At 46.4% G+C, this 14,400-nt stretch overlaps 1 protein-coding gene across 2 annotated transcripts in view; it reads right to left on the bottom strand.

The window, feature by feature from the left end:
• Positions 1 to 14,400, bottom strand: part of casz1 (castor zinc finger 1) — a 365,293-nt gene that overhangs the window by 149,874 nt on the left and 201,019 nt on the right. For both annotated transcript variants that reach the window (XM_078557753.1, XM_078557754.1), the window contains exon 3: positions 12,515 to 12,626. The gene's annotated coding sequence lies outside the window, so the exon portion shown is untranslated. The remainder of the gene's footprint in view (positions 1 to 12,514; positions 12,627 to 14,400) is intronic.

Genomic DNA, 14,400 nt, shown 5'->3' with positions numbered 1-14,400 from the left:
TATAAAAGTTGCAAAGAGACCCACAGAAGAGTATAATGAATCCCGAGGAGAGGTTGGAAAAGTTCGAACTATTCTCCTTGGAACAGAGAAGGCTAAAAGATAACCTCATATAGGTTTGCAAGATAATAGAGAGAAACTATTCCCACTGGCCAGCGGGTCAAGAACCAGAGGTCAGAGACTCACAAGCACTGGCAGAAGATCTAGTGGAGAGATGAGGGGAGGTTTTTTTGACTCAGAGTTGTCAGGATCTGGAATGCTTTATTTCATAAATAATTTTAAAAGGGGGTTGGACAGGGTATTGAGGATGAGGGACATACAGGGCCGCACAGAAAAAGTGAGGTTTGTGGGGCTGATTGTTCAAAGAGCCAGCACAGGCACAATGGGCAGAATGGCCTCCTGCTGTGCCCTGAGTTTCTCAAGGTCACGCGGGGCTGAAGGGATCATCCAAGCCTCTGCCGTTCTCTGCTGCACGATGGGCTGGAAAGGATATTTCCAAGTTCATGTTGGCAGCTCTACTTGCTGAGGTACATTCCTGCGTTCACAGCATAGGCAGTAATCTGGCAGACCGAATCTCGTCCGTCCGCTGTAGAACTCATCTGATATTGCATTTCACTGGTTTCATTCAAGATACAAATAAGAACATATAGGAGGGGGAGTAGGTCATTCAACCCCTTCAACTTCCTCTGCCATTCAATAAGACCATGGCTGATCTTTTGTTTAAACTCCACTTTGCCCAACTATCCTCACGTCCCTAGATTTCCTTTGTGTCTAAAAATATATTGATCTCTGTCTTGAACATACTCAATGACTGAGCATCAATAACTCTCTGTGCTCGAGAATTCCAAAAAAAAATCATGACCCTCTCAGTGAAGGAATTTTGCCTCATCTCAGGCCGGACGTGGCTGATCCTTTATCCTGAGTGTATAACTCCTGCACATCTACCCCAAAATCTGGCCAAAGCGTTTACTCTCCCACGTTCTCACCTGCAAGCAAGGAAATAAATGGCAGCGAGGGTTTTAAACAGGGGTGGCACACCGGGGGACCCTGAGTTCAACCTCTCTTGTGCCTCCCCAGCATCGCTTCCCCTTTTCCAATCTACCATGGCTGCCCAACAGTGAAGATATGATTTAATGAGTACATCATTTTGAAATGAAATACCTCAGAAACTATCAACAGAGATTAATATCAAAAACAGTCGGCGCTTTCTCCTTGCATTTTAATGTCACTTCAGAAGTGGCAGCTGGGATTAGGCGAGGGAGCTTTGAGGGTTAACAGTCCCCCAGGGGGCTATCAGTGCAAGAGACGGCACTCACTCTGCCGGTGTTCCTGGCTAGAATTTGACAACTGGCCCTAACCGACTGGCATTCAACCTTTAATGAGATTAGTGCCGTTAAACAGTCTGTCCCTTTTCTCAGCCATGCAAGGACTTAGCTCGGATGTCACTAAAAATTAATCCAGTGACAAATACTGTTGGAAAATTGGCTCCACACTCTCGAAAAATGAAACTTTTAAACTCTCCGCCGTCCACCTGCATTTTATTTTTTTGACTGTCTCGCACGAACACAGTTTTCCTGCTGGCCAATCGCAGGGGAGCTTCTGGCCGTCAATGATTTCTTTTCTGCCATTTTTAACGATCGTTTATATTGTACTTTGAAATTCACGTCATGATGAATTACTCCTCGTTTTCACGTCCTTTTTTTTAACTGCATTCCTTTAGCAACTTTAATCTGATAATACATCCCGAGGTGCTTCACAGGTGTATATTCAGCCAAAGATTTGACACAGAGCCACAGCAGAATATTAAGGTTTGCAGAATTAAGCTGGACAGATATGGATCAAATCAATCTGATTTATTAAATAGACGAGTTCGATGGTCTACTCCTATCTTGGTGTAAAGGTGGCAGGGAGGTTAGTTAAAGAGGTGGGTTTTAAAGAGAGTCTTAAAGGAGAAGGGAGAAGTAGAGAGGTTTGATGGAGATTGGAAATGTTGCATGTTTGAACTGAGTTGGTTCTGTACTGACCTGGGGGTGTACCTGACCTGGGGGTGTACCTGACCTGGGGGTGTACCTGACCTGGGGGTGTAGCTGACCTGGGGGTGTACCTGACCTGAGAGTGTACCTGACCTGGGGGTGTACCTGACCTAGGGGTGTACCTGACCTGGGAGTGTACCTGACCTGTGGGTGTACCTGACCTGGGGGTGTACCTGACCTGGGGGTGTACCTGACCTAGGGGTGTACCTGACCTGGGGGTGTACCTGACCTGAGGGTGTACCTGACCTGGGGGTGTACCTGACCTGGGGGTGTACCTGACCTGAGAGTTTACCTGACCTGAGGGTGTACCTGACCTGGGGGTGTACCTGACCTGGGGGTGTACCTGACCTGAGGGTGTACCTGACCTGAGCGTATACCTGACCTGGGGGTGTACCTGACCTGGGGGTGTACCTGACCTGGGGATGTACCTGACCTGAGAGTGTACCTGACCTGGGGGTATACCTGACCTGAGAGTGTACCTAACCTGGGGGTGTACCTGACCTGGGAGTGTACCTGACCTGGGAGTGTACCTGACCTGGGGGTGTGCCTGACCTGGGGGTGTGCCTGACCTGGGGATGTACCTGAACATAGCAGAACCTCACTTAGTCTCGGGGCATAAACATGAAAATGAAGGGAACCAGCACTGATCGGGATCCAGCCCACCGTGAACTTCACTCTTAATGAACTTAAAAGTCAAGCAGTAATGGTTTTGCAGGAGATTTTAATTGCTTCATTTTCTTGTGACCATCACTCCCACAGGTCACACAGTCGCTACATTTTTCCTGAATGCAGGAGAGGGAAAGGATGAGCCACCATCATTCCCCCACTCTGCTGCTTCTACTGGCACCAGACCAATCTCCAACACACTTCAAACCTGACAGCTGCAGTAGTGAAGAACATGTCTAGTGTTTAAACTAAAAATTGTCTTGTTTGGGACTGCAATGGGCCCCAGTCCTTCTGGTACAATTCTTGGTAAGGAAACTTTGACGTGACGATTACACTGTTTGAAGCTGCTCTTATTTGAAAGATTAATCTCCGGCTCATCAAAATTGCATCCATTTAGGATTCTCTAAAGTGCATGTGTCCACTCCACATGTTTTAGTCTATGTGGGCTGATTTTCAATGAGCAAATATACAAGAGAACAAGAGGCCAGGGCAAAATATTCACAAATGCAAAGGCAGGCCCAAGGCCTGCGGGGTACTAATATCACACATAAAGGCAGGCCCCAGGCCTGCATACTAATATCACACATAAAGGCAGGCCCCAGGCCTGCAGGGTACTAATATCACACATAAAGGCAGGCCCCAGGCCTGCATACTAATATCACACATAAAGGCAGGCCCAAGGTCTGCAGGGTACTAATATCACACATAAAGGCAGGCCCCAGGCCTGCGGGGTACTAATATCACACATAAAGGCAGGCCCAAGGTCTGCAGGGTACTAATATCACACATAAAGGCAGGCCCCAGGCCTGCGGGGTACTAATATCACACATAAAGGCAGGCCCCAGGCCTGCGGGGTACTAATATCACACATAAAGGCAGGCCCAAGGCCTGCGGGGTACTAATATCACACATAAAGGCAGGCCCAAGGCCTGCGGGGTACTAATATCACACATAAAGGCAGGCCCCAGGCCTGCAGGGTACTAATATCACACATAAAGGCAGGCCCCAGGCCTGCATACTAATATCACACATAAAGGCAGGCCCAAGGTCTGCAGGGTACTAATATCACACATAAAGGCAGGCCCCAGGCCTGCATACTAATATCACACATAAAGGCAGGCCCCACAGGCCTGCGGGGTACTAATATCACACATAAAGGCAGGCCCAAGGTCTGCGGGGTACTAATATCACACAAAAAGGCAGGCCCCAGGCCTGCGGGGTACTAATATCACACATAAAGGCAGGCCCCAGGCCTGCGGGGTACTAATATCACACATAAAGGCAGGCCCCAGGCCTGCGGGGTACTAATATCACACATAAAGGCAGGCCCAAGGTCTGCGGGGTACTAATATCACACAAAAAGGCAGGCCCTAGGCCTGCGTACTAATATCACAGATAAAGACAGGCCCCACAGGCCTGCGTACTAATACACAGATAAAGGCAACTACGTACTAATGTCACCTGGCATTTGGCTTTGGAACCTTGAATTTCAGTTTTTTTTAAGCGAATGTTGATCTGGTTTAAAACTACACCCCCCCCCCCACCACCACCACACCCTCCCACCTTTCTTTAGTCTCCTTGCCCCTTCACCATACACTGCACATCATTTCGATTGCAGAGGGCAGGCAGATGGGCTAATTCCAGGCCTTTACCAAAATGGTGCTGGTGACCAGGGAATGTACAAGAGGGGCCCTCAGGTGACTGTCTCCTTTAGTGCCTCAGGGGAAGCTGTGAAAACCCCTTCTCAGCTTGGGACACAACACTGAGTGATCGAAAAGTGCCAGCAGTAGCTTGTGTTCAGAAACTCAGTAGCACAAATGGTGTTGAAAGGGAATTTTTAACTATTCCCTCTCATATTAAATTCATAATTCATTCCTACTGTTTATAATCAGCTGGAGAGATATGAAGAATGCAGGGGGAGATACAGACAGCGCGGGGGGGGAGATACAGACAGTGTAGGGGAGATACAGACAGCGCAGGGGGGGAGATACAGACAGTGTGGGGGGAGATACAGACAGTGTAGGGGAGATACAGACAGCGCAGCGGGGGAGATACAGACAGTGTGGGGGGAGATACAGACAGTGTAGGGGAGATACAGACAGCGCAGTGGGGGAGATACAGACAGTGTGGGGGGAGATACAGACAGTGCAGGGGGAGATGCAGACAGTGCAGGGCGAGTTGCAGACAGTGCAGGGGGAGACACAGTGTGGGGGGGAGATACAGACAGTGCGGAGGGGGGTAGATACAGACAGTGCAGGGGGGGAGATACAGTCAATTCAGAGGGGAGATACAGACAGTGCGGTGGGGGCAGATACAGACAGTGCGGGGGGGAGCAGATACAGACAGTGCAGGGGGAGGAGATACAGACAGTGCAGGGGGGGAGATACAGACAGTGCGGGGGGAGATACAGACAGTGCGGGGGGGAGCAGATACAGACAGTGCGGGGGGAGATACAGACAGTGCGGGGGGAGATACAGACAGTGCAGGGGGGGGCAGATACAGACAGTGCGGGGGGGGGGGCAGATACAGACAGTGCGGGGGGTGCAGATACAGACAGTGCGGGGGGGGAGATACAGACAGTGCTGTAATATGGGGTGATTCAGACAATTGAGTGATAATTTCCCCTTCACCATCTGGGTAGTGAATGATGGTGTGTATCACCAGCAGCAGAATAGAATACACCCGATGTTTCATCCCATTGATTTCCAGGCAGTGAATTTGAAAATGGCTCCTGCCCTGTGTGCAAGTTCCATTTCTCCAGTTTAGCCGGAGGTACCTAATATCAAGGAAGATGTTGCATCAACAAAATATAATTGTATCTGAGAAAGTGATCTATGTGCCAAACAGTCCTTTCTCCAATTAAGAGCATTAATTTTTAATAACCTTCGTCACATTGTTGATGCAACAAAAAGGAGCAGGAAATAAACGATAATAAATTAGAAGCCATCTCGCCTTTACAGGCTGCAGGATAATGAGGAGGGAAAGTGATCTCCTGCTGGCAAAGTCCTTGCACTTCAAAGTTTTTCACCAAGAATTGGAAAATTGATCCTTTTCAGCACTTACCTTGGGTAGAAACGTGCTGAATGCACTTTTATATAATCTCATTTAAACACATTTTTTTTGGTGCCAAGACACAAATACAGATTTGCACAAATCAGCACAAAACCAATTTATCTTTTGCAAAAAAAAAACCCCTAAAAGTATTGTACCTTGACACAGAGCCCAGCCACATCAACCTGAAACCCCGTTTAATCTACATTTCGAGAATTTCCAATTGCAGCCCGGTGTTTGCTGGACCAGTTTTAGGTCTGATTCATAGTGCAGTGTGCGATGCACTTAAACAGATAAGAGAGCATTGGCCATGGAGTTGTCAACTCGAATCCAGTTGAAGTTTTTGAAATTTAAACGGGTATGTTTTGGTGATTTGGTGGTTTGTGTTTACAGAGGGGGAGGGCGTGATGTCAGTGCTGGGGAGCAAAACTCCTTTCCCCACTTCGGACAGCCAGCGGCAGGCAGTGGATCCCACTGCGCCCTTTCTTTCAGGAGTGGAATAAATGCCACAAGGGCAGGCTTTGGCAACAATGTCCGTGCTGGTGGTGAGTCCCCGATAGCAGCTGAAAGCAGGCATTAGGCCGCTTGCATTTGCTAGTGAAGGGCCTAACGTCTCTTATGGAGCCCACTGGAATATCAGGAAGGTTGGAGCGGATCAAGTCTCCAGCGCAATAACCACGGAACCAGGATGGGATATTGCATTTTCCCCACACTAACTACCTGTATTTCCTCTCTGAATAAGTTTACATGATACTTGACACATGGTACTACATCCCAGGGTACTGGAGGAAGTGGCCATGGAAATAGTGGCTGTCATCTTCCTAAACTCTGTAGGTTCTGGAACAGTCCCGGCAGATTGGAGGGTGACAAATGTAACCCCAATATTTAAAAAGGGAGGGAGGGAGAAAACAGGGAATTACAGACCGGTTAGCCTAACACCAGTAGTAGGGAAAATGCTAGAGTCTATTATAAAGGATGCAATAATAGGACACTTAGAGAATATCAACGTAATTAGACAAAGTCAACATGGGTTTATGAAAGGGAAATCATGTTTGACGAATCTACTGGAGTATTTTTGAGGACGTAACTAGCAGAATAGACAAGGGAGGTCAGTGGATGTGGCGTATTTGGATTTTCAGAAAGCTTTTCACAAAGTCCCACATAAAAGGTTAGTGTGTAAAATGAAAGCACATGAGATTGGGGTAATATACTGGCATGGATTGAGAATTGGTTAGCAGACAGGAAACAGAGAGTAGGAATGAATGGGCCTCTTTTGGAGTGGTAGGCAGTGACTGGTGGGGTGTCGCAGGGATCAGTGTTTGGGCTCCAGCTATTCACAATATCAATGATTTGGATGAGGGAACCAAATGTAATATTTCCAAGTTTGCTGATGACACAAAACTTGGTGGGAATGTGAGCGATGAGGAGGGTGTTAAGAGGCTTCAAGGCAATTTAGACAGGTTGAGTGAGTGGGCAAATACATGGCAGATGCAGTATAACATGGATAAGTGTGAAATTATCCACTTTAGTAGGAAGAACAGAATGGCAGAATATTATTTAAATGGTTGTAGATTGGGAAATTTTGATGTACAAAGGGACCTGGGTGTCCTTGTAAACCAATCACTGAAAGCAAGCATGCAGGTGCAGCAAGCAGTTAAGAAGGCAAATGCTATGTTGGCCTTCATTGCGAGAGGACTTGAGTACAGGAGCAAGGATGTCTCACTGCAGCTGTACAGGGCCTTGGTGGGACCACACCTGGAGTACTGTGTGCAGTTTTGGTCTCCTTTCCTAAGAAACTTGACTGATTCCTGGGATGGCAGGATTGTTTTATGAGGAGAGATTGGGCCGACTAGGCCTATATTCACTGGGGTTTAGAAGAATGAGAGGAGATCTCAATGAAACTTATAAAATCCTGACAGGGATGGACAGACTGGATGCAGGGATGATATTTCCTCTGGCTGGGGGGGTCTAGAACCAGGGGTCACAGTCTCAGGATACGGGGTAGGCCATTTAAGACTGAGATGAGGAGAAACTTCTTCACTCAGACAGTGGTGAACCTGTGGAATTCTCTACCACAGAGGTTGTGGAGGCCAAGTCAATGAATACATTTAAGAAGGAAATAGATAGATTCTAGACTCTAAAGGCATCAAGGGGTATGGGGAGAGAGCAGGAGAGTATGGTGTCGAGATAGAGGATCAGCCATGATCATATTGAATGGTGGAGCAGGCTCGAAGGGCCGAATAGCCTTCTCCTGCTCCTAGTTTCTATGTTTCTATGTTGACTCTTCCAGCCGGCAGTGAGGGGGCACAGCTCCATCCCACCTGTCTGCCTGTATTCTAACCCAAGTCCTAAGTGTGAAAGGGCAAAATCTTCAGCTGCTTCATCGATGACCTTCTCTCCATCATAAATTAAGAAGGGGGGATGGTCGCTGATGATTGCTCAGTCTGCAGTTCCATTCACAATCCCTCAGATACTGATGCAGTCCGCGTCTGAATGCAGCAATACCAGGACGGTTTTCAGGCTTGAGATAATAACATTCATGGTACACAAGTACCAGGCAATGATCATCCCCAACAACATTAAGTCTAATAGCTTCCCCATGACATTTAAAGGCATTACCATCATCAAATCCCCCTGCTTCAACATCCTGGAAGTCACCAAAGACCAGAAACTGAACTGGACCAGCCATATAAATACTGTGGCTACAAGAGCAGGTCAGAAGCTAGGAATCCTGTGGAGAGTAACTCACCTCCTGACTCCCCAAAGTCTGTTCACCATCTACAAAGCACAAGTCAATAGTGTGATGGAATACTCCCCACTTGCCTGGATGTGTGCAGTTCCCTCAACACTCAAGTGGTTTGACAGCATGCAGGACAAAGCAGCCTGCTTAATCGGCACCCCATCCACCATCCTAAACATCTACTGCCTCCAGTAACTGATGTACAGTGGCAGCAGTATGTACCATCTACAAGATGCACTGCAAGGCTTCTTCAACAGCACCTTCCAATCCTGCGACCTGTACCACCTAGAAGGACAAGGGCGGCAGACACATGGGAACACCACCATCTTTAAGTTCCCCTCCAAGCCACTCACCATCCTGACTTGGAAATATATCGGCGTTCCTTCACTGTCGCTGGGTCAAAACCCTGGAACTCCCTCCCTAACAGCAATGTGGGTGTACCTACACCATGGGGACTGCAGCGGTTCAAGAAGGCAGCTCACCACCACCTTCTCAAGGGCAATAGGGATGGGCAACAAATGCTGGCCCTTGACAGCGATGCCCACATCCATTAAATGAATAAAAAATAACATTAATTCACTTCACTATCCCGTCCCCTTGCATTACTTCTCTCAGATGCACAGCGATGACTTTTATGCATTTTTTTCATCCCACAATTCTTTAACTCAATCTGTGCTGTACATGATCACAGTTTTATTCGAACATTTGTACAACCCCAGTTGTAACTATGGCTCTATTGCTTTTGAGTTACCATCTGCATTTAATCGTCATTTTTTTCAAAGATCTGCGAGCTTCTCAGCACAAGTCAATGAAGCCATCTCCTGTAACCAGCACATTGACAGTATTTACAGTTCCTATAGTCGCTCTGACTCGAGCCAGCTCCATTCTGACAGGTATCAGTACACTGATGTGATTGAATCAGGGCAAGACCTTTTCAAACTGTTGATGGAAGAGAACTTGTTACAGCTGATCAGAGACAATAATCATTATTGACTAGAATCCACTAAGATGATTTTGGAAGGGGATGCTGGGTTCCTGACTGACTGACACTGTTCACCAATGACCCAGATTAAGCAGCCAAATGAGTTCAGATTTTTGGATGGCTTTTTTTTTTGGCTTGTTTCCTGACTCCTTTCTCAGGTGCTGGCATTGCACCTCAGTGATCATTTTTCACACGTAAACCTGGACAGCGAGTGTTGCCAAACTATTTGGCTGTGATGCACCTCGCAGAAAACCCTACTCCCGATCTCACTAGACATCCAAACGCACGGAGACATATTTCCAGTTGGGACTGCTGCATTGCAATTAGACCCAAGGGGCTCTGTTTGATACCCAACCCCTAACCCTAGGGCTGTTGGAATCCATTGTGGTAACTCTCAAGCAGCTGGATGAAACAGTTAACGTATTCCAGGCTGTGAATCAAATGTGGAACCTTTCTGGTCTCCTTGGTGGCTGACCAAAGAGTGTCAGCGATGGCTGAGTTGGGAGCATTCTTGCCTCTGAGTCACAAGGTTCTGGGTTCAAGTCCCGCTTGAGGGCTTCAACACAAAAATCAAAGCTGATATTCCAGTGTAGTACTGAGGGATTGCTACACTGCCTCTCAGACGAGGTGTTAAACCAAGGGCCCCATCTAGCCTGCTTGGGTTGATATAAAAGATCCTGTGGTACTATTTCAAAGAAGTACCAGAGAGTCGTCCTGGTCAATATTTATTCCTCGATCAACATCACAAAAAATAAACAGATTATCTGGCTACTATTAAATTGCAGTGCGTGGGATCTTACTGTGCACAAAATTGGCTGCCATGTTTCTTACATTACAACAGTGACTACACCTTAAAAGTACTTCATTGGCTGTAAAGTGCTTTGAAACATTCGGAGGTTATGAAAAGCGCTATATAAAAATGTTCGTTCTTCTTTTGACTGATCAGAAACAAGGTGTCCCATGTGTTGATTTATAAGAGTGAATGAATTAACTGGAGATCCATTGTTATTGGGGGAAAAAAAACTTCTCTGTTTGTGAATACACAATGTATTGACATACAACAGGTGGAAAACCGCCAGGAGAGGAGAGGGCAGAGGGCACCCAGGCTCTTTAGGGTGGGGATTACAAGCTTAACGTTAGATGTTTGAAACCAACTCAACTCTCCAAGGTAATCCGATACATAAACCAGGTCAGCTTAGCTTGAGATAACCAAATCATACTTAAGCTGTACCAAGTCATACATTCATAAACTGAAAATTGGTTAAGTATGACATGGAGTGCCAGCCAATGCCTCAACTGGTAGCGCATCCCACTGGGCAAACAGCGGGATCTTTACCAGGGATCTGTACTGAAGCACCACATTGGTGTAAATTGGTTAATCTCCAGCAGCGTTCGTGCACACTTTGGAGGTGAGCGGTGGGGGTGGGTTCCTAAGCTTGTGCTCTGTCAAATTTCACCGAAACCCCCTGGCTGAGATTAAATGGGTCTATCCTTCAGGGGCACACTCTGTATTGGGGAAAAGAAACAATAAAGGTGAAATGAAATTTCCAAGCAGTTGTGTGTGGAGACTCATAGATATGGCAATAGGCTTCCACCATTATCACACATTCATCTGACCAAGAAAATTGATATTGTCACATACTTCTTGCACATATTAGGATGATTTATTTCGCTATTAAGATTATTGCAGGAAACATTGCTTCTTTGAAGACAGCACTGAAGCAGACTGAATGAATCACTAACATTTCTGAAAGCTTCTCTTTGTACATTGCAGTCAACGTTATCCTGAATGAATCCACCTCTCTCTCTCCTGATATTCTGGAGCTATTCCTTCCCTATGTCAATAGCAGCCTTGCAGCTTGCTTTGGTATTTCTGAGCTGCCAACTAGCTGCAATGCAATAGTGTCTCCACATCAAAAGTACTTGGTTGTAAACTGGGTTGGGATGTGAGAGGGGCTATATAAACGCAAGTCTTTCTTCCTTCTTTCTCTGTGTTAACTGTTCCCATGGCCTGTGTAGATTCCTGGCTGCTGTGGTCCAAAGTGGGTGAAAAAAATGGGAAGAAATTCCAGCCTGCTGGAATGCTACCCACAATTCTTTCTCTTTGGTCCACTTACCCCGGTATTGTCCAGCATAGGGGAGACCCATCTAGTGACACTAATGGGTGGCTGTATACTGAAATCTGGCTCCATCACTTTACTGGCCTGTGAAGCCTAGCAGTGGATTAGATGGCACCCGTCCTCACCGCCTGGTGGAATGGCATCTTTGTTCCAGTGGCCATCCCCTGTCAGACTGGGTGCTAAGTTGCTGCATCAGTTGCTTACTAATGCATGCGTGGATTTCCTTTCCCTTCTGTTTTGGCTGCTCCTCTTCACCACTTGCTGCTTCTGCCTTAGGAATAAAAGGGGCTCAAATGTCTTTTGAGGCTCTCCACAGTCTTTTCAAATTTTTGGCAGCCTATTGTGACACTTCCCCTTTAATTGTCCCCATTCCTTTGTGCCCAATGTTCCACTTGCCACGGTACTTTGTTCCCAACACCTACCTGAAGTTGTGTTAGTGAATTAACAGCAGACAACTGGCTGCAATCAGTACACTTTGTTTGTGGCTGCCTACAATCCAATCACGATTTCACTCCAAACAACTCGAAAGATGGAAAATCCAGCCTCTAATTCCCTGCACAAGCCCTATTCTCCCAACATGATACCTACTGTCAAGTTAAAGTTGTAATTTGCAGGTTACATATTCACCTGTCATTCGCCTACAGTTAAACCTCTGCAGCAATAGATTTGCACTGTCATCATTAAGATCATCTATTCACTATTAATCCCAATTTCAGGTCAGCCTAAATAGCCATCATCACTGATTGGTTGATGTGGATTATTTGAGACTGACCTGTTTAAGTGAGGAACAGTTTATTAGAAATCTCCTTTTACATCTTTAAATTTAGAATTAAAATTGCAACCTTTAGCAAACATTCAGCATTCCTACACATAATGGAATGTCAGTCTGGGATAAATAATAAACAGGGTGGTGTGATTTAGTTACCTGCTCACTACTGGCTTCCAAAATGAGCTGAGTTTGTGATTTACTTCATTCCACATGGGCCAGGGTAAGTGTGAAGCGAGCGGTCGACTTCAATCAGATCACACACCGAGGGCTGGAGAGAGAGAAAAAGGCACTTTATACTCAACTGCACTGAGAGAGTCAAACTCTGGGATAAAATTTTCTCTAAGCGTCGGAGGTATTCGGACTTCTCTTGAACTGAAGACTTGGTGCAGAATGATATTGGTATCTTAGCCTATCAGGAGTGGTTTCCTCTTTTACTCTTTTTCTACAATGTAGTGGCATTGGACAGAAGACATGTTTGATATCCAGATATAAATTATTTCATTGCTCTGATCAGGTGGTGCGCAAATTGGCTGCTGCACTTTTCCTGTGTTACAAGAGTGGCTGCACTTTGAAAAGTACTTCATTGGTAATACCGCACTTTGGAATAAGTGCAACTCTTTCACTTTTGGAGATTGCATCTTCCCTGGCATCATGGTCAAGACTGACATTTCAACTCAGGAATTCAAGCCCTTCTGACCCAACCTGACTCTGGGACCAGTGGTTCCACATTAGTGCCATCTGTTCCAGTCCCGGTTTCCACTTCAAGTGTATAGCTCCCATTTAAACATTGTGATTGAATTGGCTTCAATAGCCATTTGTTCCATATTATTACCCTTTGCATGAAAAATTCCTTCAAACCTCCCTCTCTAGGTTTCTGGTACTAATGCTAAGTTTAAGTCCCCTTGTTTCCAATTCACTGACCAGTGAGAATAATTTTTCCCTCTTTCAAACCCTGACCTCAGTTTAAACGCCTCTGACTCGCTTGCCCGTTAGCCTTCCCTGTGAATTCAGCGCTCGTTTTTCCAAGAACCTCACCATAACTACATCCTCATGGCAACACCCTAACATGTGGGAGACAGCAGCGTAAATCCATGTCCTCCCACTCAATGGTGGGGCATGTTGGAGCAGCAGTGTAGAGCCCTGAACCACTAGAAAACCCTTAACCCCTTCTCCAAATAAGAAGCAGGACCATTACCTTTTAAAATGCTCAGCTGTGACAAGGTTACATCATTCATATTTTCACACACACCATATTCTGTAGAAGTATTAGGGAAGCTTTGCTGGTATGTGGCAAAAACATAAATATATTCCTTTTGAACAGGGTTATAATTACTCGATGATACAGCATACAGAGGAAATGTTCTCCCATTGTCCCACATCTTTCAAAACATCAGGATATCAAAGACCACAGCAATCAAACAGTAACATACTGACTACAGGGACCAAAAAAAAATCAAACCCAACCTTTGTGTAAAAATGTCTACATTCATGACTCTCCAGCGCATTAAAGGGGCCATTTGGTTTATAATCATTTCCAGAAACAAGCTGTGCGACAAAAAAACACAAAGCAGTGTGTTCCTTTAAATAAGAATCTGGAAAAAGTTGTCCAACTTTCTGGTTTTAGTGGAGTTCGAACAGCAAATTTCAAGCATTCCCCACCCCTGGGCTAGAGCACTTGAGTGGGACCCAGGATGATTTCCCCACACAGTACTGGTTCCTCACTTCACCAGTGGGTGGTGTGCTGCTGGTTTTGGGGGGGTGGGGGGAGGTTGGGGGGAGAGAGAGAGGCAGGGGTGGGGGGAGAGAGAGGCAGGAGTAGGGAGGAGAGAGACAGGGCTGGGGGGGGAGAGAGAGACAGGGGTGGGGGGAGAGAGAGACAGGGGTGGGGGGAGAGAGACAGGGGTGGGGGGAGAGAGACAGGGGTGGGGGGAGAGAGAGACAGGGGTGGGGGGAGAGAGAGACAGAGGTGGGCGTTTCTATCCTGTGCCCTGTGACTTGAGTGATCCGAGGCCTCTGAACTCGATCACTGAACCAAAGGGCAG

The sequence above is a fragment of the Cetorhinus maximus genome, chromosome 15 (assembly GCF_964194155.1).
Source record: "Cetorhinus maximus chromosome 15, sCetMax3.hap1.1, whole genome shotgun sequence".
NCBI lineage: Eukaryota > Metazoa > Chordata > Chondrichthyes > Lamniformes > Cetorhinidae > Cetorhinus > Cetorhinus maximus.
The sequence above is the reverse complement of the archived record's forward strand: the minus strand, read 5'-3'. Positions and strand labels throughout refer to the sequence as shown.